Genomic DNA, 11,987 nt, shown 5'->3' with positions numbered 1-11,987 from the left:
ATATTTAAATTTAAATAATCTACATTTTGGAATTTATAAGAGGAAAAGCAAGTAAATACTTGAATATAAAAGATAAAAGAAATTAAAAAAAACAATATCATCCACAAACACACATACTAAAAATAAAGCAATTTTTATATAACAATGAATGTATCAATGGACAGACCCAATACTCAGGACATTTCTGTTTAATGGAAAAGTCGTTCTTGGGACACAGAATGTTAAAATATCTTCTCTTTACTATTCCTCATTTGATATAAATTACCACCATCTTAGTTCAGAGAACCATGATTTTGAAGAAACTATGAACTTTTCTCCTTATATTCACTGAATGCCAGTAATAGTAGACAGCAAATGTTATGCCATGTGTTTCTGTTAATTAAGCTCCTTTGCTTGTAAGCCATTTAAAGAATGGAAGAGAAATCTCAATTCAAGAGTCTCTAGATATTAACTCATGGTTAAATCATTTCTATTATGCTCATAAATATGATTTTTAATTTTCAAGAGCTCTTTTATTTAAGCAAAGGTTCATATATAATAGATTCTCCCTTGATATTGATACCCAAATGAGGGCACAGAAAATTTTGCCAAAATTACATATTTTTTTTAGCAAGCTTGGACTAAATGCCATTATCCCAATTCATAAACGGGTGTAAGATTAATTGGCATTATTATTGAATACTTGGGCATGCTGGAATCCAAGTTTTTATAATTCCGAGTTCCACTGATTACCAAGCTTATTACATTTCCCTGGTGAAAAACTGCACTCTTGTACATTTGTATTAAATGAAGAGCCACTCACTCTTGGGTCTCTTTTTCCTTCACCAGGAGGTATAGTAGGGTTCTTGGGGTAACACTGTGGATTTTGGTACATTTAAAACAAACAAGTGCTATCTTCTTTGTGTCCCAGCTTAGTCTGAAGTGACTCAGGAAACTGTGCCTCTGGATGGCCATAGTAAAGTTAAACAAGAGATTAATCTGAAACATAGTCACTGAGACATTTACCCCAAAATATTAACTGGATGCCTTCTGTGGACCTAGCTCTATACTAGGCAAAGTTGTTTGGTCTGAGTACTCTTTTCATAATGTCTACATGACAGAAATTAGTGCCAGATTGTGGATTGCATTAAGACCACATATATCTGAAAAACTAAGAACCCTAGAGTTTCAGTTGAGTTTTAAAAAGACAGCAGAGGCTAATGGAATAAAATTTCTTTTAAAAGAACTAGTATTGGTTAGTAGTTAAACAATCTGTGGATTAGACAGGTTGAATTTGCAACATGACTCTGCCACATATAATCTTGGATAATCTACTCAATCTCTCTATGTATCACTTTCTTGCAAAAAGAATAATAAAGCCAATGTGTATACTAAAGTTAGGAAATAAATTAGATTCTGCATGTGACACACTTCCCACTGGGGTTGGCAAATGATAAGTATTTAATAAATATTAACCACTATGATTCCGTTCTAGGCGATGGGACTTGGAGAATGAGAAGAATTAACACAGACACAGGAGCAAAACAAGTGCAGTCCAAGCAGTGGACAGAGTATGATTAAAGGCTTAGAATAAAGACATTATTTACACAGCCTTCATTCCCTGTATGATCTGGTTTCTACTTACCTCTCTAAACTTTCACACCATCTCAAATACATTCATTGTAATTTAACTACATTGGCATTCATTTTGTTGAACATGCTCAGATTCTCCTCATCTCCAGACTGTCGCACATATTCTCTTCACCTTTCATCTGCCTAAATCTCGCTTACTCTTCAGATTTTAATTTAAGTTCTCTTCTTCATGAAAGCCTTTGCTGAAACATGCATTAGCCCCAATTACAGTAGCTTCTATTCATTTAAAATCTCATTGAATTCTGAAAAACAAAGACACAATAATTTACCTCTGTATTAAAAAATATTTCAGGGGGCTTCCCTGGTGGCACAGTGGTTGAGAGTCCGCCTGCCGATGCAGGGGACGTGGGTTCGTGCCCCAGTCCGGGGGGATCCCGCATGCCGTGGAGCGGCTGGGCCCATGAGCCATGGCCGCTGGGCCTGCGCGTCCGGAGCCTGTGCTCTGCGACGGGAGAGGCCACAGCAGTGAGAGGCCCGCGTACCGCAAAAAAAAAAAAGAAAAGGAAAAAAATTTCAGTTCTCCTGCTGAACTTTGAATCCCACAGGAACAAGAACTGTATCTTTCTTGTGTACCAGTATAGCCCAAGAGCCTAAAATAACACCCAACATAGTAAAGAGTCAGTGTATTTTTCTGGTACATAAATGAGTGAATAAATGAGCATGCAATAAGTTCTACATCTTTTCAGAAGTAGTTTGGAGACTAACTTAGATGAAAGAAAATGTTAACGTTAGCAAATAAGATGATATCAGTTACTTAAGATGAAGTCAGCTGGGGACTTCCCTGGTGGTGCTGTGGTTAAGAATACGCCTGCCAATGCAGAGAACATGGGTTCAATCCCTGGGAAGATCCCACATGCCGTGGAGCAACTAAACCTGTGCACCACAAATAGTGAGCCTGTGGTCTAGAGCCCGCACACCACAGCTACTGAGCCCGCATGCTGCAACTAATGAAGCCCACGCTCCTAGAGCCTGTGCTCCACAACAAGAGAAGCCACCACAATGAGTAGCCCCCGCTTGCGGCAACTAGAGAAAGCCCACACGCAGCAATGAAGACCCAACGCAGCTAAAAATAAATTTTAAAAAAAGATGAAGTCAGTTGATGGAGAGCTTTCATTATCAGTCTAACTTGTTTGCAACCAAAAGGAAGTAAAGATTTTAAGTTTTGTATTTTTTTTATTAGCATTTGATTCATGTTCATTTATGTATATACTTTTATAAAAGTATATGTATATACTTTTCAGGAAAGTTTTGTAGGAAGAGGTAAAGATTGAATACCAAATAGGGTGCTCTTACAAAGAGGCACATGAAGTGATAAATGACCTAAACAAAATAAGTGTGAATTAGAATTTGAATTCTGCAATTTCCAAGAGAGTACATTTTTTAAAATGAGAAAAATCAGAATTTTATTCTATGCCCTTAGACTTATTTCATGGATTGTCTTTTTGTTATTTGTTTTTTTAATTTGGAGTGACATATGGGTTACAGTTGTGGGGACACAGATAAGACTTTAAAGCCTTGCTTCTCAACATGTGGCCCAGTCTCAACAGCACGAACAAACCTACAGGTTTCTTAGAAATGAAGAATTCTAGGACCCACCCAGAACTGTTGAACTAAAATCTACATGTTGCCAAAATTTTCATATCATTTATATGCACAATTAACTATGAGAAGTACTACTTTAAGTGTCTTAGTCTGGCCATAGTTAATGTTATCCTGAGATAGTGAGTGAACACCAAATACTCAAAGAGAAGAATTAATAGATCTTGAAAACTAATTACATTCAGAGATGGAATAAAGGTAACTGTCATTGATTTTAACATTTCAATACTAACAACTGATAAAATGACAGTGTATTTTAACAACAACAAAATAGGGTACACTTTGGATTGCAAAGTACTCATGTGAAGACATACTACAGAAATTTTAAAGCTGTTTCTGCAATGATATCTGGGCTCAAGGTGCAAATTCCAATGTAAAGATGAAGCTTCAGATTGTTTCAGCTGCCAGATCAATTGGTAATTCCTGTTTTATATCTGTAAACAAGGATCTTACCAAATCTTTCCATTCTTGAAAACATTCGGTTATTCTTTAGAAGGTGGAGTCAGTATTTTCAGATTAAATAATTTCCAACCACATGACCCTCTGTGCTGAATTTACAGGTACTAATCTAATCTTATTTTTTTCCCAAACACCAGCTCTCCCTCAGGACCTAGTTCAAAGCTCACATCTCACCTATGAAGGGACTGGGGCTTCTCCAACTGAAGATAACCTAGATATCATTTACGCATTATCAAAGAGAATAAATTTAATGGTTTCAAAACAAAAATCTATGTAAACTATTTTTTTATTTCCTTTCTTAACACACTGTTATATGTTTCCATTTTATAGGCTCTTATTTCCTTATTGGCTCATATTAACTAAACACCTATTTTATCAAATCTTTACTGATTCCATCATTTAGAAACACAAAGTTCACATTAAAGATACAGAGAGGAGAAATCAATAGTATCTGTCTTTTAATATGTTCAGAGGCTTATGACAAAGACATAATAAATCATCAATTTTATTAAAATATGATGGCTGTGAGAAAGTTACACAAGCTACAATTTATGTACATCCAGCATCTCTGGAGAAACAGGAAGAGAACTTAAAATTATTTGGGGAATATAGATCATAGTCCATGCCTTGTGTTTTTTATTTTCCTAAATATTCCTCTCTATCCTCACATACTTTTTTTTTTTTTTTGCTGGAATAGAAATGTAGTAGACACTAATTAAATATTTTTGAGTGACAACCAAATCATATCCATGTGTTCTATTAAGAACACAAAAATAAAATTAGTAAGATTTTCTTTTTGAGAAACATTATTTGTAAAACTAAAAGCATGTTTTACTATTTGCTGTATTACTTATTGCATCAAAAAACAGTGACTCGGGTAGGATAAATTAGTATCTTAATTCTCAGAACCTTGAAATAGATAAACAGTTGCATGAAAATGTGCTACTTTGTTTAAAGCAGATAACTTACCTGAATCTTACTCTATTGGCAGCTATTTCTTTTGTACTTAGTTTTTAGCACTGTATTTTTTTTTTTAAGTAAATGTTTTTCTCTTTAAATTCATCAAGCTGAGTCTCAAATGGTTTAGAATAAAGAGAGGTTGATCACAGACAGGACAGCTAAACAAAAACAGAACCTTCCCCAAATTCTATAATCTTCTCTTGGGCTGAGTAGAGAAGTTAGAATAGCCTCAGGCCAGCCACTCATTCAGAAATTACCCTTCGTAAAGATAAATTCGAACAAGGAATCCTTTACTTCCCTGATATTCCTAGGAATTCTCACCCTCCCCCCCATCCTCCTATCTACAGCAGATCCCAGTAACCACCTCAAATATTTTCCCCAAATCCAAGCCTCATCCAAATCTAGACTTCTTCAGACTACAGTCAATCGGGCATTCCACATCCATAGATTCAACCAACCACAGTTTGAAAACATTAAAAAAAAAAAAATTCCAGAAAGTTCTCAAAAGCAAAACCTGAATTTGCCATGTGCCTGCATTTACAAAGCATCTATATTGTATTTACAACTGTTTACCTAGTATTTACAGTGTATTAGGTAATATAAGTAATCTAGAGATGATTTAATACAGGAGGATGTGTGTAGCTTATATGCAGATACTATGTCATTCTATATAAGGAACTTGAGAATCTGTGGATTTTGGCATCCACAGGGGTCCTGTAAACAATCCCTTGTGGATACTGAGGGACAACTGTATGACTAAAGGAGTAAGGATGAGCTCCTCTAAGGTTGAAATGATGATACTGAAGGATGACTCGAGGCACTAAAGACGTGATCCTTTCTCACCTCATCAACCTCAGCCCTTCCATGCATGGGCTGTTTCCTTGCTTCCTCTTTTGTCATCCTGAGTTTGTTAGTGAAGATGAATGGAAGAGGTGGAACAAAAGGGATATTGCTCAATCATCTGCTTCTCAGGCCCAAAACGTAGAAACATTTTGTAATGTAAGGTTGTGATGGGGTCCCATTTTAAAAGTCTGGTTGTGAGTGCCAAAGACTTCATTTAATTTTAATTTATTTCTGGTTGGTTTGTTCCCAGTGAATTGAATGTTCTTGCCTTGTTGCGAAAGAATTTGGAGACGAAGCAGGGACATTAAGAAAGTAAAGTGAGAATTTATTTAAGTAAGGACATGCTCTCAGTGGGAGAACAGGCAGACAGGTGGGGAGCTACTGCCCTGGGTTTCTTTGGCAAGCTGGTTATGAGGGGCATACAAATGAAGGGGCAGAATATTCACTGGGGAAGGAGGAGTTCGGGGGTCATATTCCCTGATTTTCATCCCAGCTCCATCTTCCCAAGGGGAGGAGGGACTTTTGTTCTTATTTAGCTTAGATCAGAAGTGTCATGGTGTCAGTGCATGATGGGTACTTCTTATCTGTAAGGCTAATTTTATTGTAATGAGAGCACAATGAGCAACAGGTTACATTCGGATGCAGGAGATTCCCATTTTTCCCCACCTTTGTTTGTGTGCTTCCAGGACACTTATCACCCAAAAGGTGTGATTTTCTGTCAGTCTGGAGGTTCCTGCTTTTCTTTGTCTGCCGAGGGACCCCCCCCCCCCCGCCCCAGCTGTTTGCAAGATGCAAGATTTCTGCCACCTGGCTCCTTCCACCATTTCTCTGCTCATATCTAGCTACCTGCCTGCTGTAACAGGTTCAGAATGCCCATGCCCACTCCAGGATATTTTAGGGTAATGGGTACTCTTACCATGCGAAATTAAGCAAAGTGATAGTTCTGATGGTTAAGGTGAGGCATACCTTTTTTTCTTCTATTTTATATTTTACAACTTCTCTAAGAGTAAAGGGATACCTTATTTAAATTTAGTGGGATCCCCAGAGATAAATGAAATTGAAGCTTCAGTTTTTATAAAAAGCAAGAAATGTTTCCAGTTGGTGCACCTGCAAATGCTAACATTAACTCAGAACCTATGTTGCAGATACATAAAATTTAATTGGTACTCCTTTATCTATTTGTTGTAGAAATTCTTTCAGTAAATTTTAGATTTCCAGCAAAGTTTGAACTTCCATTTTGGCACATTTGGCACACTGCAGTTTTTTGTTTGTTTCTTGGTGGTTACTGGATATATTTCGAGGGAGTCCTCTACATCCTGCTCATACTTACAAGTTCAGAGAGTTGCAAATCAGTCTCAGGGTTAGAGGCCTCTCCCATGGCAATAGTAGCTTTACTGGGATTAAGGATCCTCAACTGAAATCAGGTTTGAATATCCCCTCCCCTTAGCTGTGTCACTAGGGTACATGGGCGTTTCTCCCTATATCCTGGAGTATAAGGATATTTTTGCAATATAGGTAAAGGCATTTTTATAAGTTGTAGCGAACTATCTGTTTTAGGAGTGTGGCCCTCAGCATGCTACATAGTGACTACTCTATCCTCCACATGGGAAACCACTGACTGGCTTGCACATTGCACAGGGTACCAGTCTCTCCCTTAAGCACTCTAAAGGGTGGGACACACAATCATGGTCACAGGGTAAGAGTCATTGCTTTGAGCCTAGTGTCAATTATGGCTTATGTTAGAATCAAGACACATGATTCAATCTGAGAGGCACAGATAGTTCCCAGCCCAGACACATGAACTACAGCCATTTGAAGGAGGCCTCCAATTTCATATTACTAAATGCCAGTTATCAACACTTTCAACTTAGATCAGTTAAATCTATAAGAGAAACTTTGAGGGCTCAGTAAATGCAACACAAAGCAACACAGCTCAAAGCACAAACTAGCCAGCAGGCAACCCCTAAAAGTTCACACTTGCCAGCAGGCAACAAATCCAGTCAACAAGCAAAAGCATTAATAGAAAGACCTTCCTGGGCTGGTCATTTTCTGGCCAACCCCCTCCAGTGCCAATCATTTTATTCACCCCACAGCGGTGGAATGGACCCTCCCCCTAAACTTTTGGTTAGGCTATTAAGACGTATTGTGCCACATTCAATTAGGAGGGGTTTTTGTTTATTTGTTTCACAGTCAGTACCATGCCTTTATTCCAATGGCACTAACGCAGCTGGAGGTGCTTACAGTGTCACTGCACAAGATTTCCTACCTTCTAGTTTCTGTCCAAAGAGAATGTCTACCTGCCTGTTCATTCCCTCTTTCTGGGGGAAAATCCCCTATGGTCCCTTTACGCAATTAAACCTCTTGCTGCGCCTATTTTTAAAATCTGCGGGGCACTTGAGTTTCCCTCTGAAGAAATGAAAGTCAAAGTATCGGGTGTCCCATCCCCTCCCTCAGCTCCACAAGCCAAATAAATACCTGCAGCGAGGGCACTTCTCTTGCCTCTGAAATCTTGAACATCAAAAGAAATGGCATCAAGTGTTCCTGTTGAGTGATGGCCCAGAGTACGCTCCAGAAATCTGTCAGACGGAGCATCACTGTGTCTGGACCCTCTCAAGGTGTCGTGAGGAGAACGCGAAGGCTTATTGTTGTGGTAGATATCGCGGCTGGGAGCTCGTGCTGCGCGAGTCCCGCCTACAATTTGTCCAGCAAGTCGGCCTGGGCTGGGATGCCTTCCGTCAGGCCTTTGTGCTCGTCGGTCTCAGCCCCCACCGGGCTGGGGTTGCCGGCTTCTGTCAAAGGGATCTCTGAGCAGGATCTGCCATTGGTCAAACACGCACTGCGGGAAAGCCCGGCTGTCGGCTTGGCTGGGACTTTGCCTTGGCGGTGAAGCCAAGGGATTTCGTTTTCAGGCACGTAGGCCTGCACCACAAACATGGGGCTTCCGGCCACCTGGAAATCCTCAAAGACGTGTCCCTGCTTCCAGTTCAGGACAGGATAGATGCCACCGACCACGTGTTCTATACAGGCGTTCCCACAGGAAGACGAGCTCCAGGAGCTGGGGCTGGGCAGTCAGCAGGCCCCGCAGGCGGAGCGCGGCCGGGCAGTGGGGATGATTCGGCAGCCCCCGCGCTCAGTGAAGTCTGCGCGCAGCCTCATTATCGTGAACATCAGAGCGCATGTCACGCAGGTGTTTCTCCTCACACAGTGGTCTCCTGCTTGGTGGCTCCCTGGAAGCTGCGGCACGCTGTTTTTCATCTCGTTGAGGTACTGCACGCCCTTGGCAGTGTCGGTGAGGACTTGGGGGCAGGTGCCGTGGGGTTCAAAGCACCTCTTCTTGCGGGCCTCGGCCACATCCCGCTCGTACTCCTCCGCCAGGTAGCGAGTTTGCTGCTTGAGCTCCTGGCAAGTGGAAACCTCATCCTGTTAAGTGCCTTTGGCCAGGCCGTCAGGGAAGGGCCACACCGTTATGTACAACCCATTGTGCTTGTTGGGGGACCTGGACAAGCAGAGCACATTCAAGTCTTCGCTTAAGGTCTCACGGCACAAGACAACTGGGTCGTGTTTCTTGATGGGAATCAGACACAGCCCTCCTCCGCATCCTTCAGGTGGATCTCCAGGTGCTGCTCATCAGCCCCGGCAAAGATGTGCTTACCTGATTCCTCTATGATGCACTGCACTGTAGCGTTGGCCTCTTGGCCCCCCAGCTTCAGACCCTCTACCAGCTAGGGCAGGTCAGCCAAGTACTTGGCCTCCAAGGTAATCCTGACAACTGGCACTCACGCTGAACTTCATCACCTGCATGTTGTGGGCATATTCAGAAGTGGTGATGGCGCCTGTATTCACCGGAAACTGGTTGATGCCCAGTAGGCCCATAATGTTCCTCCAAGGCATGGCCTCGTTGTGCTCCACATAACGTCCCATCGTAAGTATTATTCTCTGGATCGGCTTCAGGTACAGGTTTTCCTTCCTCTGGGGCATGAAATTGGGGGCACGTATTGGGGTGATCATTTGCATTGTATACAAATGTCGTATCCTTATGTCGTACACCCAAAACTAATATAATATTATATGTCAGTTATACCTTGAAAAAAATTATTTTTTTACAAAAAAATTAAGAAGGTATGAAAAGGTTTATTACTCACATAATGATACTTTCTTTAGAAAGCAGGGACATCTCCCAAGCAGGTCCAAAAGTGTCAGCTTGAGCAAAAGAAGAGTCTAGTTTGGCTTTTATTGTGATTCAGGGATAGCGTTGGAGTGAGCGTTCCTGTGAGTAGGCTAGGGTTTGCATGGTTTGAATTTCTGGCTGTTGCCAAAGGAGGGAACACCTAGTCTTTCTCATCAGCTTAGTAAGTTGTGTTGCAGAAGGGGGAAGATGTGGTTGAAAGCTGTCAGCAGTTAAACGTCAAAAATGAAGTCGGAGTGTTTCATTAAAATGCCACATGAGTTCTCTATTTCAGGGCTTTTGCAATGACTACTTTATCTTCCATGAGTTATCTTTCTACTGATAAAAAATATAGCAAGATGTTGATGATTTCTTCTGTTGTTCTATAATTGTGGCTTAAGCTGAGAATAAACTACTTTACGTACTTCACACTTTGAATTCAGAGAGCCACCAGAAGTTGGAATTATTGAGAGGTGGAAGTTAGAGAATGCACATGTGTCAACCCTACTCATCCCCACCAATTACTATAGAATGCAGATTGCCAAATAAGAATGTGATTGGTGTCTGGGGAAGATTCTTTTTCATGGAAAGTGAGCCTTTGCCACTTTGAAGACATGGAAGTGAGGTCTATGAGTTTTGCTTCTAAAAATTGGTAAAGCCTTCAATAAGGGGAAACATTTTTCATTCTTTGTGCCTTTGCTTAGGAGGACTTACTGATACGGTCTTGTGCTAACAGAACAGAAGAAAGAAGAATAGGAAGGAGAACAAAAGTGGGAGAGAGAGAGTGAGCGAGAGAGGGTGTGAGAGTGTGTATGTGTAGACTGTAAAACATGGAGCCAGGAACCTCTCTTCTAAGTGCATAGAGGAGCATTCTGCAGGGGTTCAGCAGACCTACAAGGACAGATAAAATTGGAGGATATAGTCTTGTCATTACACCTGATAATTTGGGGAATAAAGGGACAAAAAAGGGACAAGGACGTAGGCATTAGAGGAAAGCAATACGAAGGTCATCAGCTGAAGGCCAGCTAAGAGATAAGGCCAAACCTACAAATGTAAAAATGCCTAGGGGAGCTGCACACAAATGAACACCTTATTATCATGGTGTTTGGAGCTCACAGACAAGGAATAGAATAGTTATATCCAAGCAAGGAAAAGACTGCAGTCCTGCCTATGGAAGTAAGGAAATATTGGGCATTTTACCTTTTCCTTCTCATGACTTAACAAACAAGAGGAACTAGTACCTAAAGAAGTAGGAGAAGGAGGTATATAAAGGACAGACCATAATTTTCTCTTCTTAACTCCATTTTTCTGTAGCCCATAGTAGGTCTAGTCTGTGCTGGATGTGGGAAAGGTAAGGGAGGAAAACTTACTGTTGAGTTTGAAACTGAGCATTAACTTGTAGCATTAACTTGAATCTGGTCTTTTAGTGAACTTTTAGCAGGAAATTTTACCATGGTACCACTTGAGGATAGTTATTAAAAAATAAAACTGAAAAATTTATGTCAGATACATTCACATAACTGGATCCTTACAGGCTTAAGCTGTCAGCTAAGGTGTTACACCCCTATAGAGACACCTCTTACTATCAAATTTGTGTTTTTGTAGCCTCAATTGTGAGAAAATACAGTAGACAAATGGAATCTGAAGCTCACTGGCCTTCTCTGTCTTTCAAATGTGTGCACAAATGCTCAAACACATACAGAATTATCCAAATATACACTTATTATAGGATATATCACCTTCACCTATGGGGTGTTTATACAGCAAGAAAAGTAAGATTCTACAGACTGAACATTGAAAAACATCAATATTTGTTAAAGAATTGCTCACAGAGAAATGAGAGGAAGCAGAGTTAAAAAGTTGTAAGTGGACCAGAATAACATGGGGTTAAACTCGAAGAAGGAAGGGATGAGTGAAGGCAAAAAAATTCCCCTAGGGTAAATACTAAGATGTTCCACTGAGGATAGTATTTTGGAGATCTAAGTATCTTGGCAAAAAGTATTTCTACAACATGTAGAGAGAAGTAGTTTGAATAATGAATGAGAGTGGGGAAAAGTTGTTGAATACCAACCATGAAGCTGTATGGGAGCCCCTACGTGTGGTAAAAAACAAACTGTTTCATAAACATCAACAGAAAATTTAAAAATAAAAAATATTTTACTTACCTACTTTTAAAAACTATCTCAGCTGGGAAAATGTCACTAGAAAAAAATATGGATATCCATTGCATAATTTTCATAAAAGACAGTTCCTACCCTACCTGGTTTGCAATTTATGACATCATCTAATGATGCCAACTGTGTAAGCTATAGTGGAATGCTACCTGAGT

At 40.2% G+C, this 11,987-nt stretch overlaps 1 pseudogene; it reads right to left on the bottom strand.

The window, feature by feature from the left end:
* Nucleotides 1–8,184: 8,184 nt before the first annotated feature.
* Nucleotides 8,185–9,507, bottom strand: LOC132520287 (elongation factor 2-like; annotated as a pseudogene).
* Between the last annotated feature and the right edge of the window lie 2,480 nt (nt 9,508–11,987).

This window comes from Lagenorhynchus albirostris, chromosome 5 (assembly GCF_949774975.1).
Source record: "Lagenorhynchus albirostris chromosome 5, mLagAlb1.1, whole genome shotgun sequence".
In the NCBI taxonomy this organism is placed as follows: domain Eukaryota; kingdom Metazoa; phylum Chordata; class Mammalia; order Artiodactyla; family Delphinidae; genus Lagenorhynchus; species Lagenorhynchus albirostris.
Note: the sequence above shows the minus strand (reverse complement) of the source record. Positions and strands in the feature narration are given on the sequence as shown.